Here is an 18,308-nt window from a genome sequence, read left to right as displayed (position 1 = left end):
ACTCAGTTTTCCCCTGCCTCATCCAAGTGTAATCTAACTTAAGGTCAACGTGTTACCCTTTTCCTCTAGTTCAAGGAGAATCTGTGCCATGATTTAGGTATAATGGGAGGGCCTCCCAAAAAGCTAAGATGATTTTAGGGGTGCCCAACAGTACTTATAGTATTGAAACATATACTGTCTTTGGCTTTTATTAGCTTTTTTTCTCTTCTCTTGACACCAATATTGCATCTTTTGTACGGCTCAGTTCCTCCTCTATTCTTCACTCTTCCATTGGGGTTATTTTCTCTGACAGCAGTCTGCTTCCTTGTTTCCTAAACAGAATATGAATCCAATAACAGCTTTGTCAGGCTTTGTAAGTCCATTCTGAATGAGTTTGAAACTAGGCAAAATGGATTTTCTCAAAGTTTAGAAGCACCTGTACTCATTTATTTCTTGTGTACTGATTTTATATATATAATATATACACACACATACCCACCACCATCCAAGAAGTTACGTATGGCAGCAGAATAGATGCCGTTTTCCTGTTCCAGAAACAATGAGGTTATTCTTGGTTTGACAGAAGTCAAATTGCTCATCATGAGGAATAGTGGTTTTATGTATTCCCAGTCCCTGTATGTCAATGTTGGTAGTCAAGAAGTAAGCAGTATATCATGTCCTTTTGGCTGGAGATAAAATGCTGTGACTAGTCAGCATGTCAATTATGTAATCCATAGTCATTCAGATGTCTACGGTAGGGATCTCATCCTACTAGGTAAACTAAGAGCATTATTTAAATGAAGACTTAAATCCAATTAAAGTGAATATAAATCTTTGTAATGTAGCAACACATACACATTTTCATTAAGAAAATGGCAGCTGCTATGGAACTTTAGATGTGCTGTCTCCAATACATCATAATAAAATAACCAGTAAATACAAATAATAATCTATTCTTAATTTAACATATGATTCTTAACCATCAATCTGTGTACATAGCTAGCATATCACTCCTATCCATAAAGGTATTTAGGCTCCTAACTTCCATTGATTTCAATTGAAATTAGGAGCCTAAATACCTTTGTGGATCTGGGCCTATGTAACTACAGTTTTGTTGCAATCATGCTCCATTTCCCTCCCATTGTTCATGTCCATGTGCTCCATCTTGATATTAAATTTATCTGTTAAACTTTTCAAGCAAGGAACTTCTAGCATCTCTTACAATACAAATATTAATTGTACAAAACTGATTTTGTTACTCAGGTTGATACTGCAGAACACCAGAAGTCAATTTTTTCCAGCATGAAAACTGTTAGCATCAGTGAACAAAATGGAAAATGTTTTGGAGCAAACATTAAAGAATCAATTTGTAAGCTCCTAGAAGGTAATAACGTGATAAGTAACAGCCAGTATGGATTTGTCAAGAACAAACCATGTCAAACTAATCTAATATCCTTCTTTGACAGGGTAATAGCCTTCTGGATACTGGAAAGCTGGAAATAAAGTGTCACTAAAAATCAGCTTGCGTGCCGTAGGTTGCCAACCCCGGCCTAGACAATTCTTCTATAAAATGGGTGCACAAATGGTTGGAAAACCGTACTCAGAATCAGTATCAATGATTCACAGACAAGCTGAAAGGGCATATCAAGTGGGCTCCCACAAGAATCTCTCAGGGATTCGGTTCTATTCAATATCTTCATAAATGATTTGGATAATGGCTGAAAGAGTACACTTATAGAGTTTGCAGATGATACCAAGCTGAGGGGGGTCGTAAGTGCTTTGGAGGACGGAATTTGAATTCAAACCGATCTTGGCAAATTGGAGAAATGGTCTGAATTAAATAGAATGAAATTCAGTAAGGACAAATGCAAAGTAGTGCACTTAGGAAGGAATAATCAATTGCACGAATACAAAATGGGAAATGACTGCCTAAGAGATAGTACTGCAGAAAAGGATCTGTGGGTTATAACAGATCACAGACTAAATATGAGTCAACAATGTAATGTGCAAAAAGCAAACATCATTCTGGAATGTATTAGCAGGATAGTTGTAAGCAAGACACAAAAAGTAATTCTTCCACTCAGCTAGGGCCTCAACTGGAGTATTGTGTCCAGTTCTGGGCATCACATTTCTGGAAATATGTGGACAAATTGGAGAAAGTCCATAGGGGAGCAACAAAAATGACTAAATGGCCTATGAGAAAAGATTGAAAAAATTGGGTTTGTTTAGTCTGGAGAAGAGAAGACAGAATGGGGACACCGTAACAGTCTTCAAGTATGTAAAATAATGTTATAAAGATGAGGGTAGTAAATTATTCTCATTATCCATTGAGGACAGGACAAGAAGCAATGGGCTTAAGTTGCAGCAATGGAGATTTAGGTTAGACATTGGGGCAAACTTCTTAACTGTAAGAGTATTTAAGCATTGGAGCAAATTTCCTAGGGAGGTTGTGGAATCTCTGTCATTGGAGGTTTTTAAGAGCAGATGAGACAAACAGCTGTCTGTTATGGTCTTCATAATATTTAGTCCTGCCTCAGAGCAGGAGACTGGACTAGATGACCTATCAAGATCCCTTCTACATTTCTAGTCCTACATTTCTATGATTCTGTGGCAGGCCTCAAGATCCTATTTAAACAATGATAGTTAAATTGAGGTAATAGGGATATGACCGTTTCTGTTAGAAATGGATGTACTTGACTACATGTATATAATTATTCTAAATATCTGATCACGACTTTCATGAGTAGGCAGATACTAACAGAGGGTGAATCTTTGTCCCTATCTATAGTTGACCTATACTCATAAATACCCAAGATCTAGTGAAAACTGTCACAGTGGCAATAGTAGTACAGCTCCTTTCTTCTCTGGGGTAGAGGGCTTGAAAGCACAGAGTGGGAATACGCAAGGCAATTGACAGCATTAATTAATGTGGATGTTACCTGAAGAATTTGCCAGAGAATGATGTCCCAGAGAATGGCTTTCCTCTGGTTGTGTCCCTACATACTCTGTTCCCAGCCCCAAGCTGCTTGTCTTAGCCTCAGCTATACAGTGCTTCCATAACTTGAAGGTATGGTGCTACTTAGGATTCTTTTCTTTTCTTATAGGCTTACTGTGCTTTTTTTTTACCAGTATTTCCATGCCTTTCATTCTTCAGGGTCTAAAAGTAGTGGAGAAGATATGGCCCTAAGTATACATCTGTGCACTAGTCAGGCTAATGATTGTAGTACATCATAGTATATTCTGTGTATCAATTTGAAAGGAGATAATTTTATATGCCTCTTGAATTTGCATTTCAAACCTGTCTCCTTCATAGTACCTGCTGGTTTTGACTGATATTAAATGATCTCACCCAAGCCAGAATAAAGACTGCAGTACAAATTCATTAACCAGTTTTCCAAATGGCATCACCAATAGTTAAAGGGAAATTATTCATATTCAGGTCTTGGACATGAAAAAACTTCTAATTCTAGAAATGCTTCTCCATAAAAAGGCACCAATTGTCTTTTATCAGTTGTAATTGAGGAGGTGTTTCTAGTTCAGTTACTACTGCTCTTATGTAATATAGTATTATTTTTAATTAATTCTTCCTAGATTAAATTCTGATCACTAATACCTGTGCAGATCCAGTGCAACGCCATTGATTTTAGTGGAGTTATGAGATTTGCACTGGTGTAATGTACTGTATCAGAATCTGGCCCTTATCTATTTTCTCTAGATAAGTTACAGACCTGATTCTAGGCTGTGTTCTGGACCCTTTTATGATGCTCCTGTTATGTAATGAGGCTGGAAAGTGACTAGATCCATCCCAGGAAGGAATTCTTCTCCAGATAGTGGGTAATATCCTATGCAGCCATCATCTCACCACCTCTGTTGGGTGTGTCAGATATGGCCTGGAGAGAGCAGTCCTGGGAAAAGAGGTGGAGCTCTCTGCTCTGACTATTCCGGTAGGGTGGCTGCTGATGGGAGGCTGTTCAAAACCAGAGCAAGAGCAGTCCCAAGCATTACTTTCACTAATGGAGGATGATGAGGCAGGCTCAGAATCTGGGATAAACAAAGAAGGCTTAAAACTCTCTCTGCCCAGTCTTCCCTCTTCTATCGCCTGCCAGGGTTGTGACTCCTGAGCTCCACATTCAGAATGTGGGGCCCATATTTTTCTTCATTGTTCTTTAAGGAGGTCACAATTCAGTATCGCATTGCAGCAGGCGAAGGAAAGGGACATTCTTGAAAACAAGTCAAGAGTTAAATTGGAAAACACACTGACAATACAGCCCTTTAGCCTCTTGCAGTCTGTAAAAGTCAGACTTTCTCCTTTACAATGAAATGATTGGAGTGAGCAAACTGCTAATCCCCCTATTGAAAGTTACATCCTGACCAATCTGTCTTGATTGTCCACAGTGAGATGTAGATCTTTGATAGCTTAGATGGAAGGGCTAAGGCATTAATGTATTTGCAGGTGATAGGATTGTTTTTATGGACATTCTCAGTGGAATCTCAGCAGTCCCAGACAGCTTTTTGGTTGAGACAGTCAGGTACACAAAAGGGATAAAAGCGTCCATACAGCCGGCAATTGTTAACAATTAACAGCAGCTTTCATGTATTGTGAGTGGCATTATTCTCTATGGATGGGATGATTTCAGCACATGAGGATTTGGTCTATTTTGGGAGGTCACATGTGCATGTTAATTTTTTTTTTTTTTAAACCACAGAGGTAATGGGAAAGACCCATTGGAACATATCATGAGCTCCTTAGTTACCAAGTGCTGTGTGAATTTTTCTCATTAGCAGTAATTTAAAGCCTGATAATTAAATATAGATTAAAATAGGACAAGATTTGACATGGACTTCTGTTTACAAAGTAACCACAATCGGGGAGGGACAAACTTTGAATTCAAATTTTCTGTTATCTGTGCTGTTTAATTTGCAGCGAACTACTACTTTGGACCTTTTCTGTTGCTGATTTATTTCACTATCTGCTATCAACCTTTTTCTTTCTGAGGCCTCCCCATCATGCTATAAAAAATCCACAGCCCACCTCTGCCACAACAACTTTTTTCTGCATATCCAGTAGATTAAAAGCTAGGACCAGCATTAACAGATAGCAAGCAGGACAATTGCCCGGGGCCTCACAAAGCTATGTTGCTCAGGCTTCGGCTTCAGCCCCAGGCGGTGGGGCTCGGTCTTCGGCTTTCTGCCCTGGGTCCCAGTAAGTCTAATGCTGGCCCCACTCTGGTTTATTTTGGTGGACCCCCTGAAACCTGTTTGTGGCCCCCCAGTGGGCCCCGGATTGCTGGTTGAGAACACACTGGTATACCATTAGAACAGACTGAGGTCTAGTCTGCACTTAAAAATTAGATTGACCTAGCTACGTCGCTCAGGGATGTGATAAATTTTGTGCCCTGAGTGCCATAGTTAGATTGACCTAACCCCCAGTGTAGATGCGGCTACATCAATGGAAGAACTCTTCAGTTGACCTCAATACTGCCTCTAAGAGAAATGGATTAGCTACATCAACAGAAACTCCATTGACTATGATGACACTGCAGCAACTGTAATCTAGACTGTCACAGTTCTGGGCAGCTGCACCCCTATTTTCCCACTCTGTGGTCCACCAAGGATGCCCACTTTTAGGCTTTTGGCTCCTCAGCCATCACCCTTCTTGAGCAAAGACCTGCATTTCTTTCCTTCCTGACCGGGGTTTTCCAGACTGCACAGTTCCCTGCCTACACTGTCAGACCCCAGCAACCAGAGTTCCTGAACCAGTCAGAGCATGTGCTTTGTTCTTTCTTTTTGAAGGCTGTGAACAGCTTAATTGCCAGCAGTTATAAGTTACTACACAGCTTTCTAAACAAGCACATTTATCCTTAAAGTAAAAAGTATTAGAGAAAACAATAAAAGAACCTACACAGATGGTCATAAGCTTACCAGAAATGACCCCGACTCCAACAAGGGCTTGGTCAGTGGTGAGTCCTTCAAACCCCACAAAGGGGATTTTCTGTGATTACAAGCTCATAATGGCCTCAGTTCAGAACAAGAACATCATGAAAGAGTCAGTGTCTCCTTTATACATCTTGGGCCTTTAATCTTCAGATTCTGGGAACAGGTAATCAGCAGACAACGGGTACATTCCGCAGAGTGTAGCTTCAAAAGGCTGGGCCTGGAAGTAAGAAGTTGCATTCACCTCCCACCAGGTATTTCCTCAGAAACCGTTTTAATTTTGTCTATCCCAAAAGTTCCTTCTCGTCTGGCACATTGCTTAAAAGTCATTTGATGCTCACAACATTTCCCAAGGATTGGCCACATGTTCCCCCTTAAAGAGATTATGTCCAATCCCAGAATAATATATAACCTTTCATTCCATACAACAGACTCCAAAGATACCTAAACCTAATCCATTAAGGGTTTTTAAGGACATTGCAGGAAATAGCCCTATTTGTGTCAGACATGCCCTGATATCTTTCTAATCTAAAAGATATGCCTAGGGTCTAAAGAAGGCTGGGTAGAGATGGAACTAGAATCCAAGACTTCAAGCCCACATGAGTGGTCGGTCTGTTTGGACTGTGTAGCCTCTTAAACCTCCACTTTTGTATGATTGTGTCTTAGTTTACAGATCTTCTACCTGGGAAGAAGATGGCCATATCAATTAACTCCTTTTAAACCTGCATGAAATAAAAACAAAGGAGGAAGAACTGTGCTTACAATCAGAGCACAGCATGGATGAAAATAAATCCCAAGAGCTCCCAATCAGCCAAGTTTAACAAGTCCAGAAGGAAGATCTTTTAATGAATGCCTGGCTTCCTAACACACAAGAAAGCTCATGCTGTTCTACTTTTCAGTATATATGTGTGTGTGTGTGTGTGGGGGGGGCATTTAGCTGAAGGTTCTATGTTTTGTGTAGCAGTGGGTTTCTGATCAAGTTTGTTTTGGGCCTGATCTGAAGCCCATTTAACTCATCTGGAGTCTTTCCATTGACTTCCAGTGGATTTGGTATGCATGCAAGTAAAGACTGTTTCCTTCCTATTAGCCATTCAATCTCATCCCAGGATTTGAAATTTTAGGTCGAAGTTTTTATTAGAGATTTTTGCAATGATGATGACAATAGTTAACTCTAGCTTGGTGTATCAGTAACAATTATTTGGAGCTACTGGGTACTATGGGAATGAGATATGGGCCCCCTCTGTACTAGGCACAGGCCGCCAGCTTCCTCTGGGTCCCGGGGGTGCTCAACCTCCCACTCTGCCCCCTGCCCTGCCCCCACCTGACCCATTCCCCAAAAGCCCTATCCCTGCCCCACATCTTCCTGCCCAATTCCACCCCTCCCCTGAGCATGCCCATCCTTGTTCCTCCCCTTCTCCCTCCCCCAGTGCTTTCTGCATGCCACGAAACAGCTGATTGCAGCAGGAGGCCCTGGGAGGGGAGAGGGGGGGAGTTGATCCGTGGGGCAACCGGGGAGAGGTGGGTGGGAGGGGAGCTGGGCTGCCGGTGGGTGCTAAGCATCTACTCACTTTTTTTCTGTGGGTGCTCCAGCCCTGGAGTCAATGCCTATGGTACTAGGTGCTGGACGAACAGAGAATAAGCATTGTGAAAAGTTTACAATATAAATTGAGTCAAAATTCAACAAAAATAGTCATAACAAGAGATGGAAGGGGTAGCAGAGGGAAGACGAGCACAATGATGTTGATAGACTAACTACCAAATGTTTCTGTGCAATATACACATGGGTGCTGGGTGTGCTGCCACACCCCGTCTTGAAGTGGTTTCCATTATATACAGGGTTTACAGTTTGGTTCAATAGTTCTCAGCACCCCCACTATAAAAATTGTTCCAGACCCCCTGAATGTACAGTGTCCCATAGATGTATTGGCTTAGATTTTTTTTTAAGTGAAAACACTGGGCTAGCTCTAAGGGTGCCAATTAGCATAGCATCACTGGAGTGAATGTAGCTATGGCAATTTATACCAGGTGAGGAACTGGCCTATTATTTGTAACTAGAACAAATGGAAATACTAAGGGTGTGTGTGGGGGTGGGGGGTAAATGCAGGGGTGAAACTCTTGAGTAAGAAGGTGCACACTTCTCTAACTTTAACCACATTGTAATCCCGTACCGCTCATCTTTGAAACAGAAAGGCCAGCAAGGGTGTGTGTGTGTGTGTGTGTGGTGGGGAACATGCTGTACCTCTAAAGAAAAAGTGTAACGGCCATTCCTAAACATGTTCCCTCTCCAACCTGCCTAGTATCACATTCTGCTGCCGTTGTGTGATGCTGTGTATAAAACAGGTGACCATTTATATCACTGTTGTTACCACTGTTCCACTTTGTATAAGATTTATGGATATTGTGTATCACGGAAGGTGTCACTGGAAACGTTAGGATTTGATGAGTATTATTATCCTGTTTATATGCATGTATCATCTTTGTATCTGAAGTTATGAATATTGGCTATGTACTTGTATCTTAAACCTGTGTTCGTATTCCTGGGTGACACCTTCCAGATAGTTGTGATCTATGTATTCATGGCCCATCAAGGATACTCCACTGTCACAGTGGGCCATTGAAGAAACTCATCCCACCCAGATAGCTCTTCTTGAGGATGCCTCAGAGAGCAAGGAGCCAATGGCCACCCCCAGTTGTTCAGCAAACCATGTAAGGACATGTGATATGCTCATGTGACCCTAGACGCCATCTTGGGCTAGTAATTTTCCATACACCGAGGCTGTAGGCTTTGTATGGGACAGTAAATTTTCAGGCACATGGCAAAGGATATAAAAGACCTCTGAGAGAACTCAATTTTGCATCTTTCTTGCTCTAATTCTGGGGATGGTGGATTTACAACAAAAAGGCAGGGCCGGCGCTTCCATTAGGTGACCCTAGGCGGTCGCCTAGGGCGCCAGGATTCGGGGGGCGGCATTTTGTGCGCTCCCCACGAGGCGCACGGGAGCTTCCGGTTCCGCTCCTGTTGTGCTGCCGAAGAAGGACCTTCTGCCGACGTGCCACGGAAAACAGTGGCAGGCAACTGAGCAGCTCAATGACTGCCGCTGTCGCCTGTGGCATTTCGGTGGAGGGTCCTTCTTCGGCGTCACGATGGGAGTGGAACCGGAAGCTCCCGCGCCCTCCGTGGGGAGCACACAAAATGCCGCCCCCCGAATTCTGCCTAGGGTGCCAGAAACCCTGGCGCTGCTCCTGCAAAAAGGAGCATCTTGAACTATGGACTGAGGACCTTCCGATCTTTTGGAAATTACCAGAGAGACTTTACAAGCCAGTAGTCTATTCCATCACTTCTACAACCCTGATATAAGGACTTTGCGATCATTTGTATGTATACAGTCTATTAACCATTTATGCCTCCTTTTTTTTTTTAATTGAATAAAACTTCAGTTAGTTTAGTAATGGCTGATAGCGTGATATTTGGGTAAGATCTGAGATTCATATTGATCTGGGGGTAAGTGTCTGATCCTTCGGGATCAGTAAGAATCTCACATATGGTGAAATGGGTTTTCAGTAACCGCTCACTATATTAGATTTTGGTTGTCTGGATGGGAGCCAAGGGCTGGAATGCCTCCAGGGGACTGTTTGGCTTCTGGTTAACCAGAGTAGTACTGCAGAAGCTGTCTTGGTGAATCTAATTATAGAATAAACACCATATTTGGGGATGGTCTGCCCTATTTCTTGAAGTCTGCCCTGAGTGTGGCATTCTCAGTGTGGTCACACCCTGGCATCCCCAGCCAAAATACCTGGGATTGCCACAGCTACTGAGGCTGGCCACACACACTCTTCTCACCCCACCCACAATATCTCAGGATTTAGGAGACATAATCTAGCCCTAAAAGGAGTTCCTTTCAAATTTACTTTTAGGGAATTAAAACTACTTTTAGGGTTTTATAGTTTGTATTCATTTTATTTTTTTTATACTTTTTAATATAAAATTAATATAGAAACCCTTTGAAGCCTTAAGGTTTTTGTACATGAATTCAGAGAGAAAAAGATTAAAGTTTGTTATAAAGTTTCACATATGTCTGTTTACCATCCTTATCCAGTCACTGAATATTCCTTCCATAACTTCTCCTTTTGGGTCAAGGAAGGATCAGTACATGTGCCATACTACATCAGAGCATTGGTCCTTTAAATGCAGATATCCTGCCTCTAGCAGTAGCCATTAATTGATGCTTCATAGAAAGGGGAAACAGGGCAGTTATGCAATGCTGCGGACAGGAAAAAAAATAATTTTTGACCCTTGGGGCAATAAACTGTTATCCTGAAGCATGAGATATGATTAATTCTATTTTAGCTTGCACAACTACATGTTTTATTATTGGCCATAATTACCTAGCCCTCTCTAAAAATCCACAACCGCTTGTGGCAATAAATTCCACACACCATTCATGTTATGAGAGAAGTATTTCCTTTTATTTGTTTTAAATGTACAGGCTTTAAATGTCATTGAGTTTCCCCTTTGTTCTTATAGAATGGGAAAGCAAAAAAGGAGGAGCATAACAGTGGAGATGGACTGAGGAGCCATTATAATGAGAGATGTATAATTACAGTTGCTCCCATTTTTTAAAAAAATAGTTTTAGCAAGTTCAGTTTGTGGTGATCTTAGCAGGTACCAGAGCCTTGATTTCTGGGGACACAGCAGGAAAAAAGTTGGCTTTTAGAGAGAGCCATTTAAAAATAAAAGCGAGAGAGAGCGTGTCAGTGTCTCTGAGGAAATCAGTTAAATTCCTGCAGCTGTTCCAATTCTGAAGAGAGAGAGAGCGAGCGAGAGAGAGAGATGTGTGCGCACACACACACACACTTTTATTCCCTCCCCCGCCCCCAAAAATATCTGATTTCAATACTGTGGATGAACTAATGGGCATATAAATTGTGCCTGATCTACTATTGTCATAAAATCTACTGCTTGATGGCTAGCAATGATACGAACCTGTCACCCTTCTGCTCTCTGCAGATCACACATGAGTCTTACAGACAATGTGTCATGCATCTTTCAAACAGTCTTTCAAGATGAATGTCCCAGAACTAACATGGTGGTATGGTATGGCAGTGAATGGAATTTATGAAAAGGTTACATGATAGTGCAGAACTGCACAGATGATCTTTGTAATACCCCAAGATTAGGGAAAAGAATATATTCCATTTGGATGGGGAAGGGGGAAAAAAAGAGGAGGGGGAGCAGATTCCACTCCTTAAGGTTATGAATCTTACTGTTTGTTTTTCCTTGTATGGAAAGTAAATAAATCATTCCTGTCACCTGAGCAACATCAAATATTACTGTACCATGCACTAACTGTGTACAGTGCCTTTTATTCTAGCATCTCAATGTGCTTTGAAAATGTCAGTTAATCTTCAAGTTACCTTTATGAGGTAGGTATTATTCCCATTTTAATACTGGGGAAGTTTAGGCAAAGAGGTTAAGTGAGTTGCTCTGTGTCTCATAACAAGTCAGTGGTAGAATCCTGATTCCCCAGTCCCATACTATAACCATTGGACTACATTTCCTTCCATCCTATATACTTTAAAGAGTCTTTCATTCTTGAATCTATATCCTTCTTCAACTTGGCTATTCATAAGCTGCCACAGAAACGAACAGTACTGTTCAGTGCACATGTAATAAGCAGTAATATATCAAAGATAAGAAGTGGAAAAAGAAATTAGTGTTGAAAATAGTGTCAAGCTGCTACAGGTTATGTGTCATCTCAAAGGTTCTGTCATAGCAGCCTACATCCTCATGCCAGAACTACATTTTTACTTTTGCTTGTGAGTGCTCATCCTGCTTTGCAGCAACTTAAATTCTGAAACCTTAAATTTTGGTTCCATGTTGGAATGAAAACAAAACCTTTTGAGTATTTCCAGGAAATGGATTTGTGTTGAATTAGCCATTTTTTGATTGCAAAGGTCGGATATTTGATTTGGGGATCTCAGTGAGCCCACTCTGAACCTCAGTAACATTCCTATTGAAAACTTCATTGAAATCAGTGTGTTTCTAGTAAATGTTCTGACTTTGACAAAAATGCATATTTTGATTTAAAAGAACATGTTATCAAAAATGTTCTGACCACCACTAGTCCAATGCTTTCTTTCAGGTAATTTCATTAGGGGAAGTGTTAGAGGGTCCAAAAGATTTGAAGTTTGCTAGATCCCTTTGATAATAAATGGATTAATCTCTGCTCTTCTTTGCCCCTTTCCCTCTATCTGATGATATAAAAAATGAGATTTTTGAGATGAACCATTCTCTAAAAGGTTGCACAGGAACCTAGGTGAGGGTGGAGGAATACAAGGTAACAGTTTGAACAAGACCAGTGGACTTGGTGATTGCCGTGGTATATTTTGCATGTCTAGATCTTGAAGACAGCCCAGTGGGACCAGAATGAGTGCAAAGAGCTACAAAAACTATTTGAATTTCTTTAAACGTTAGCATGGTAAAAACTTTCAGGAGTGACAGTTTTCTGCCTATTCCTAAATTCACATTTCCCACAGGCATTTAAGTAATTTCTGGACAGAGTATCCCAAGTAGCTATTTTGCAACTGTATGTAGGTCTCAGACCTATTGATCTTTTTGTAGTTAGATGACACAGTGAGACATGCTCTGGAAAAACTTCAGTACTCCACTCCAGACCTAGGCACTGACTCCATGGGGGGTCTGGGGCTGGAGCACCCACAGGGAAAAAATGGTGGGTGCTGAGCACCCACCAGCAGCCCCCTATCAGCTTCTCCCACCGGCGGGCCCCATGGATCAGTGCCTACCTCCCCCCACCTCTGCACCTCCCGCCCGCTGCGATTAGTTGTTTTGCGGTGTGCAGGAGGCTGGGAGAGAAGTGGGGAGGAACTTCAGGGAGGAGGTGGAAGTGGGTGAGAAGAGGCAAGGGGGTGGGAAGAGGTGGGTGGGGGTCGGGCCTTGGAGGAAGGGGTAGAGTGGGGGAGGGACCTGGAGCAGATCCAGGGGTCAAGAAACACCCGGCGCTTTGGAAAGTCAGTGCCTGTGACTCCAGACCCGTTGAAGATTAAGTATATCATAAAAGTAAAGCAAGGCCATGTCTACAGTAGTGAGTTTACAGCAACACATAGCTGCTCTATGCTGCTGGGAGAGAGCTCTACCATCGACATAATAAAACCACCTCCAGGAGCGGCAGTAGCTATGTCAGGGGGAGAAGCTCTCTTGCTGACATAGCACTACCCACGCCTGCGCATCTATCGGAGTAACTTATATTGCTCAGGTGTGTGTGGGTTTTGTTTTTTTCACACACCCCTGAGCAACATAAGTTATACCGATAAAAGTGGTAGAGTAGACATGGCCTAAGTGTTTGAACTCCTGAGGAAGGATATTGATTGCACTGCCTTCTAAAGAGTCGGCAACACAGAACAGCACTAACAAAGGACACAAAGGAAGCTATGTATGCTAGAAGAAAGGGCAAGGCATGGCACAAAGGGGTGGGGAAAACTGGAGAATAGTTGTAACATTAAATGAAGGCGCTCGATATCGGTGACCTTCAAATGTCCACAGCAGCCCTAACAAAAGCAAGTGAGAGAGATTTCTACATTCTTTTCTTTAACTTCAGACCACAATGTGTTTAAAGACCATCATAACCAATTTATACCAAATATAAAATACTCATTATGGACACAAGTAAGCTGAGCAACAGTATTTTGGTAATAGTATAACAGGGCTTGTTGCATGGTAACAAGAAGTAGAAGAAACATGAAGAGCAGTGAAACACACTTCATCTCCATCAATATAGTTTAAAGAAATGCTAAATCACAGAATTATTTTTTTATTGCACTGTAAAACAAAAACATTATGCACCCAGCTCTGTGTAGACTACCCACCCTTCTTATACTGTCTACTCCACATCACTTAGATCTCTGACTAATGGGAATGTCCCACTTTTCAGTTTCTGATTTCAAGCATTAGTAGTCCGTATACTGCTAGCTAAATTCTTTTTAGGAAGGATTCTGCAAGGAAGCAGAATTTCTCACCTATATCAGTCATTCTCAATTTCTACTTCTTCCATACCAAGACTGCCCCAGAAATTCCCTCCCTATTTAATCAGAAACTAGCCAGAAAGCCAATGGGATAGGGAATGCCCCCATGGAAATACATCCATGCAGGTGTTCTTAGAGCACCCATCACTGTGATATCTAGGCAATAATTATAAGGAGCCTCTAGAAACTTTCTTGGAACCTTCTGTACATAGCTCATGTTGGTAAAACTCTGCTCCCCAAGGATTCCCCCAAAGCCATCTTGGCTAATGTCTGAACGCTTAAATGACTGCTCATCAAATATCATTTGCATTATTCATCTAGCTTCAGCTGTCACTACGCTGTACACTGCTGCCACCCACAGCAACCATTGGTGAAGTGGTGAGACAATTGCAGTAGTGTAAATTCAGCAATTGGTCAATCCTATAAGTCAGAGTGAGGATATTCATAACGTTTTCTGGAAAGAAGCATTCAGAACAAGCCAATATTGATAAATGAAGTAAGAACAGAACCACGTTCAGTAGGAAAATCTTTACCCCTTTTGTGAGCTAAAAACAACTGATTCTCAAATGTTGCCATATGAAAACCAATGAACTTCGGTGTGCAAGACGAACTGCCACCATTGAGTGAGTGCCCATAGCTTAACATCTGCAGCAATAATGTGAATTTGCTGGCTGACTACATCACCAGAGAAGGGAACTTGTTTTTTTTTTGTTTTTTGTTTTAACTGGACTAGGACCTGCAGATCCCAACATAATATTAACCACAGCCAAGGCATAGGGTGCAATCTGTTTCCCCAGTTATTGATAATTAATATTCTTCAGTGGTGTATGTATGGTAAACATCCAAGGGAATGTGAAAATGTGTCTACCAGACAAGTGTTGGGAGTGAGTAAACCAGTTTCTCCGAGACAAAGGACAAGCTGACACCTCCAGCCAGGTGTCATCAGAGTTGATTCACTGCATCGGAGAGGGCAGGAACAGATCCGCTTGCATTCTAGCAAACACCAGTGGGGGGAGAAACCAGCAGGAATTTCCTTGACCAGCAGACTCCATGTCTCCTTCCTCACAGCTTGAATGAACTTTACTTTGGGGCTTAACCTTCAGAAGAATCCATTTCAGATGTTCCCTGGACCATTAATACATGTGGAGTTCTTTGCCTCTATCTTTCACCTGAGAAAGGAACAGGATTTTGTGGGAGATGCTGTTAAGAGGGTGATCAGCCATCTTCCTTGAAGGAAGTGTGGTAATACTCTTACCTTGAACCAGGACTGTAGTTTTGTTAGGTCTTAGTCAACATAATTGTATTTCTTTTACGTTTGTTTGTAACCCTTTCTAACTTTATTCCTGCTACTTGGTGTCACTTAAAATCCCATCAACTTGTGTTAATAAATTTGTTTTTCTTTTAATCTAAATCAGCCATCTGCTGTGTTTTGAATTGACGTGATTGTTAACTCCAGTTACAGTGATAAGCTGGGCATTTTGTCTCTTTAGAGGCACAAACCAACCTTATCATTCCTCTGAATGATCCAGGAAAGGGCTGGACATTGCAGAGCACATTGTTTTGGGGAAATTTGTACTTGGGGGTGTTGGGGTCATTTTGCCAGATGTGTGTAATCAAACATGGTGGAAACCAGGGAGTGACCGCATTGCTGCAGAAAGCAAACTGCTGATGTCCGAGTACTGAATCAGGGTTGCACAACATACGGCCACAGAGTACATCCTTCTGGCTAACTCTGAGCATCCCAGGCAGGGAGCTGCAGCACTAGAGCATTTAAAGCGCTCAGGATTACAAGGCAAGTGGTGGCACAATCCCTCACTGGTCTGAATTGCCCCCCAGAATGCAACAGACTCAGAGTATAACTCTTGGAGAACTATCTTGTTTATAATATTGCCATTTAATGAAACAGTCTCCTGACTTTTTTGTAAATCTATAAGCTTTTGCTCGAAAAAATTAATAGGCTTCTTTTGTGAAGATGGATAGTTGGTCTTCACGTGGCACAGTACTCCTTCCTTTTAATGGCTATATGCATTCCCCAGAATCTTTTGGCTACTGTGACAACTCTTTTGACAAGCACTCTGGTACATGTTTCTGTCTGAGTCCAGAGAGAGGAAAATCAGGCCATGAGTGACAGATGGAAGAGAAAACACAAGGTAAGACAGGATGGTCATCACTACCCTATTACTTAGCTGTGAGGAACATGCTCTACAAGTCAACTAAGTGTTGTGGGGAAAGCTGGAGAGTAAGAGACCTATGGACACACGCTGGCAGGAACCAGATATGGAAAACAAAAGGTTGGGCAACTGGCTACAACAAAATAGCATACTCCCTGGCAAAAGTTTTCTATTGCATGGTTTCGAGTGGGTGTGGAGAATGCCAAACTCTAACTGCAGAGTTGACAGAGCTTTGATTTGAGATGAACAGGGCAGATGAGACCTCTTAAAGCTATTGATTCAGGCAGATATCTCTGCATTGGCCTAAAAGGCTCATTTTTTCAAAGTTCTCTGCACCGAAATGAAGGGGGGAGAAAGTGGTCAGTAAAGGTAGTCACAGTCGCCACAAGGACTGAGAGCCCAGTGCTAGACTATGGTGCTATTTTGTCTTAAATTTCATAGTGGGCTTCATTGTAGTGCACATATTGTTTTACATACATGATATCTCTACAGCTACTTCAAATGTTTTCTCCGGACTTGTGATCAAATATATGCGAAACTATTTCTTTGCCTTGAAATATCCTAACTTGAACCAGAGCATGAAATATACCACAGCAGGGGAAAATGCAGAAATGATGTAAATGCAAACAGAAAATAGCTGCCTATGTACATATTATTTTGCTCAGGAGGAGGAGGATTTTAAAAATGAGTTGGGTGTTTAGAGACTTAGTGCATTCAATTATCCATGCAAAAGGAGAATAGAGGGCTTAACCCACCTATTGAGTTAGAATAGGGTGTGTGGGTGTTGGTGTGTGTGAGCGTGCATTATACCTTCATCAGAAATTGCATGAAAGCCAACACTGGACAGTCATGGACTAAACTGCCCATGGGAGAAATTTTCTGCCAACTCCCTATCAATCAGTGATTGGCTTATGACTCAAAGCATGAGGCTTTTATCCCATCTTAAAATTTAAAAATATGTTTTCATCCTCTGTAACGTAACTGGATATTTTCATTATCCATACAAATGTCTAATGATGTTTTGAATCCTACTAAACTGTTGCCTTCAATTATTTTAGTGGATGTAAGTTTCACAGGTTAATTATGAGCTGTATTTTTACACTATTGTTTGTTCTTTCTGGGAAAAAAGTGAACAATTTGCTTCTTCTAAATCCAGAAATCTTACAGATACAGAGATCTGAAACATTGCTTTAACCTAAGATGTAACTTACTTCATGATAAAACAAAAAGTCTGCTAGCAGACAAGGAATAAATCAGAGCTATTTACATAAATATACCTACATATTCTTGTCACATGATTTTCTGTTTTTATTCAGACTCAATGTCTAAAATAAACACAAACCACAAACCTGTGATAATTAGCTGTTTGGTTAGGGGCTCTTATGCCTCAAAGGTCTTATAGTAGAATCATAAAATTGTAGGACTGGAAGGGATCTCGAGAGATCATCTAGTTCAGTCCCCAGCACACAATGCAGAACTAAGTATTATCAAGACCATCCCTGACTGGTTTGTCTAACCTGCTCTTAAAAATCTCCAGCGATGGAGATTCCACAACCTCTCTAGGCAATTTATTCCAGTGCTTAACCACCCTGACAGTTAGGAAGTTTTTCCTAATGTCCAACCTAAACTGCCCTTTCTACAATTTAAGCCCATTGCTTCGTGTTCTATCCTCAGAGGTTAAGGAGAATAATTCTTCTCCCTCTCCTTCCTCCTTTTATGTATTTGAAAACTAGGGTGACCAGAAAGGAAGTGTGAAAAATTGGGGCAGGGGGTGGAGGGTAATTGGCACCTATATAAGACAAATCCCCAAATATCGAAACAGTTCCTATAAAATCAGGACATCTGGTTCCCTATTGAAAACTGTTATCATGTCCCCTCCAAGTCTTCTCTTCTCCAGACTAAATTAACCCAATTTTTTCAATCTTTCCTCATTGGTCATGTTTTCTAGACCTTTAATCACTTTTGTTGCTCTTCTCTGGAATTTCTCCAATTTGTTCACATCTTTCCTGAAATGTGGTGTCCAGAACTGGACAGAATACCCCTGTTGAGGCCTAAGCAGCATGGAGTAGACCAGAAGAATTACTTCTTGTGGCTTGCTTACAACACTTCTGTTAATACATCCCAGAATGATTTTTTTTTTCAAACAGTGTTACACTGTTGGCTCATATTTAGTTTATGATCCTG

General features: G+C 41.4%; 1 long non-coding RNA gene across 1 annotated transcript in view; it reads right to left on the bottom strand.

Moving 5' to 3' along the window:
• Positions 1–207: 207 nt before the first annotated feature.
• The window catches only part of LOC120375212, a 40,482-nt gene continuing 22,381 nt past the window's right edge, over positions 208–18,308 (bottom strand). The window contains exons 2-3 of the long non-coding RNA XR_005586515.1: positions 7,482–7,533; positions 208–311 (exon numbers count right to left, since the gene is read on the bottom strand). This is a non-coding gene — a long non-coding RNA (uncharacterized LOC120375212). The remainder of the gene's footprint in view (positions 312–7,481; positions 7,534–18,308) is intronic.

This window comes from Mauremys reevesii, linkage group 11 (genome assembly GCF_016161935.1).
Source record: "Mauremys reevesii isolate NIE-2019 linkage group 11, ASM1616193v1, whole genome shotgun sequence".
NCBI classification, from domain to species: domain Eukaryota; kingdom Metazoa; phylum Chordata; order Testudines; family Geoemydidae; genus Mauremys; species Mauremys reevesii.
Note: the sequence above shows the minus strand (reverse complement) of the source record. Positions and strands in the feature narration are given on the sequence as shown.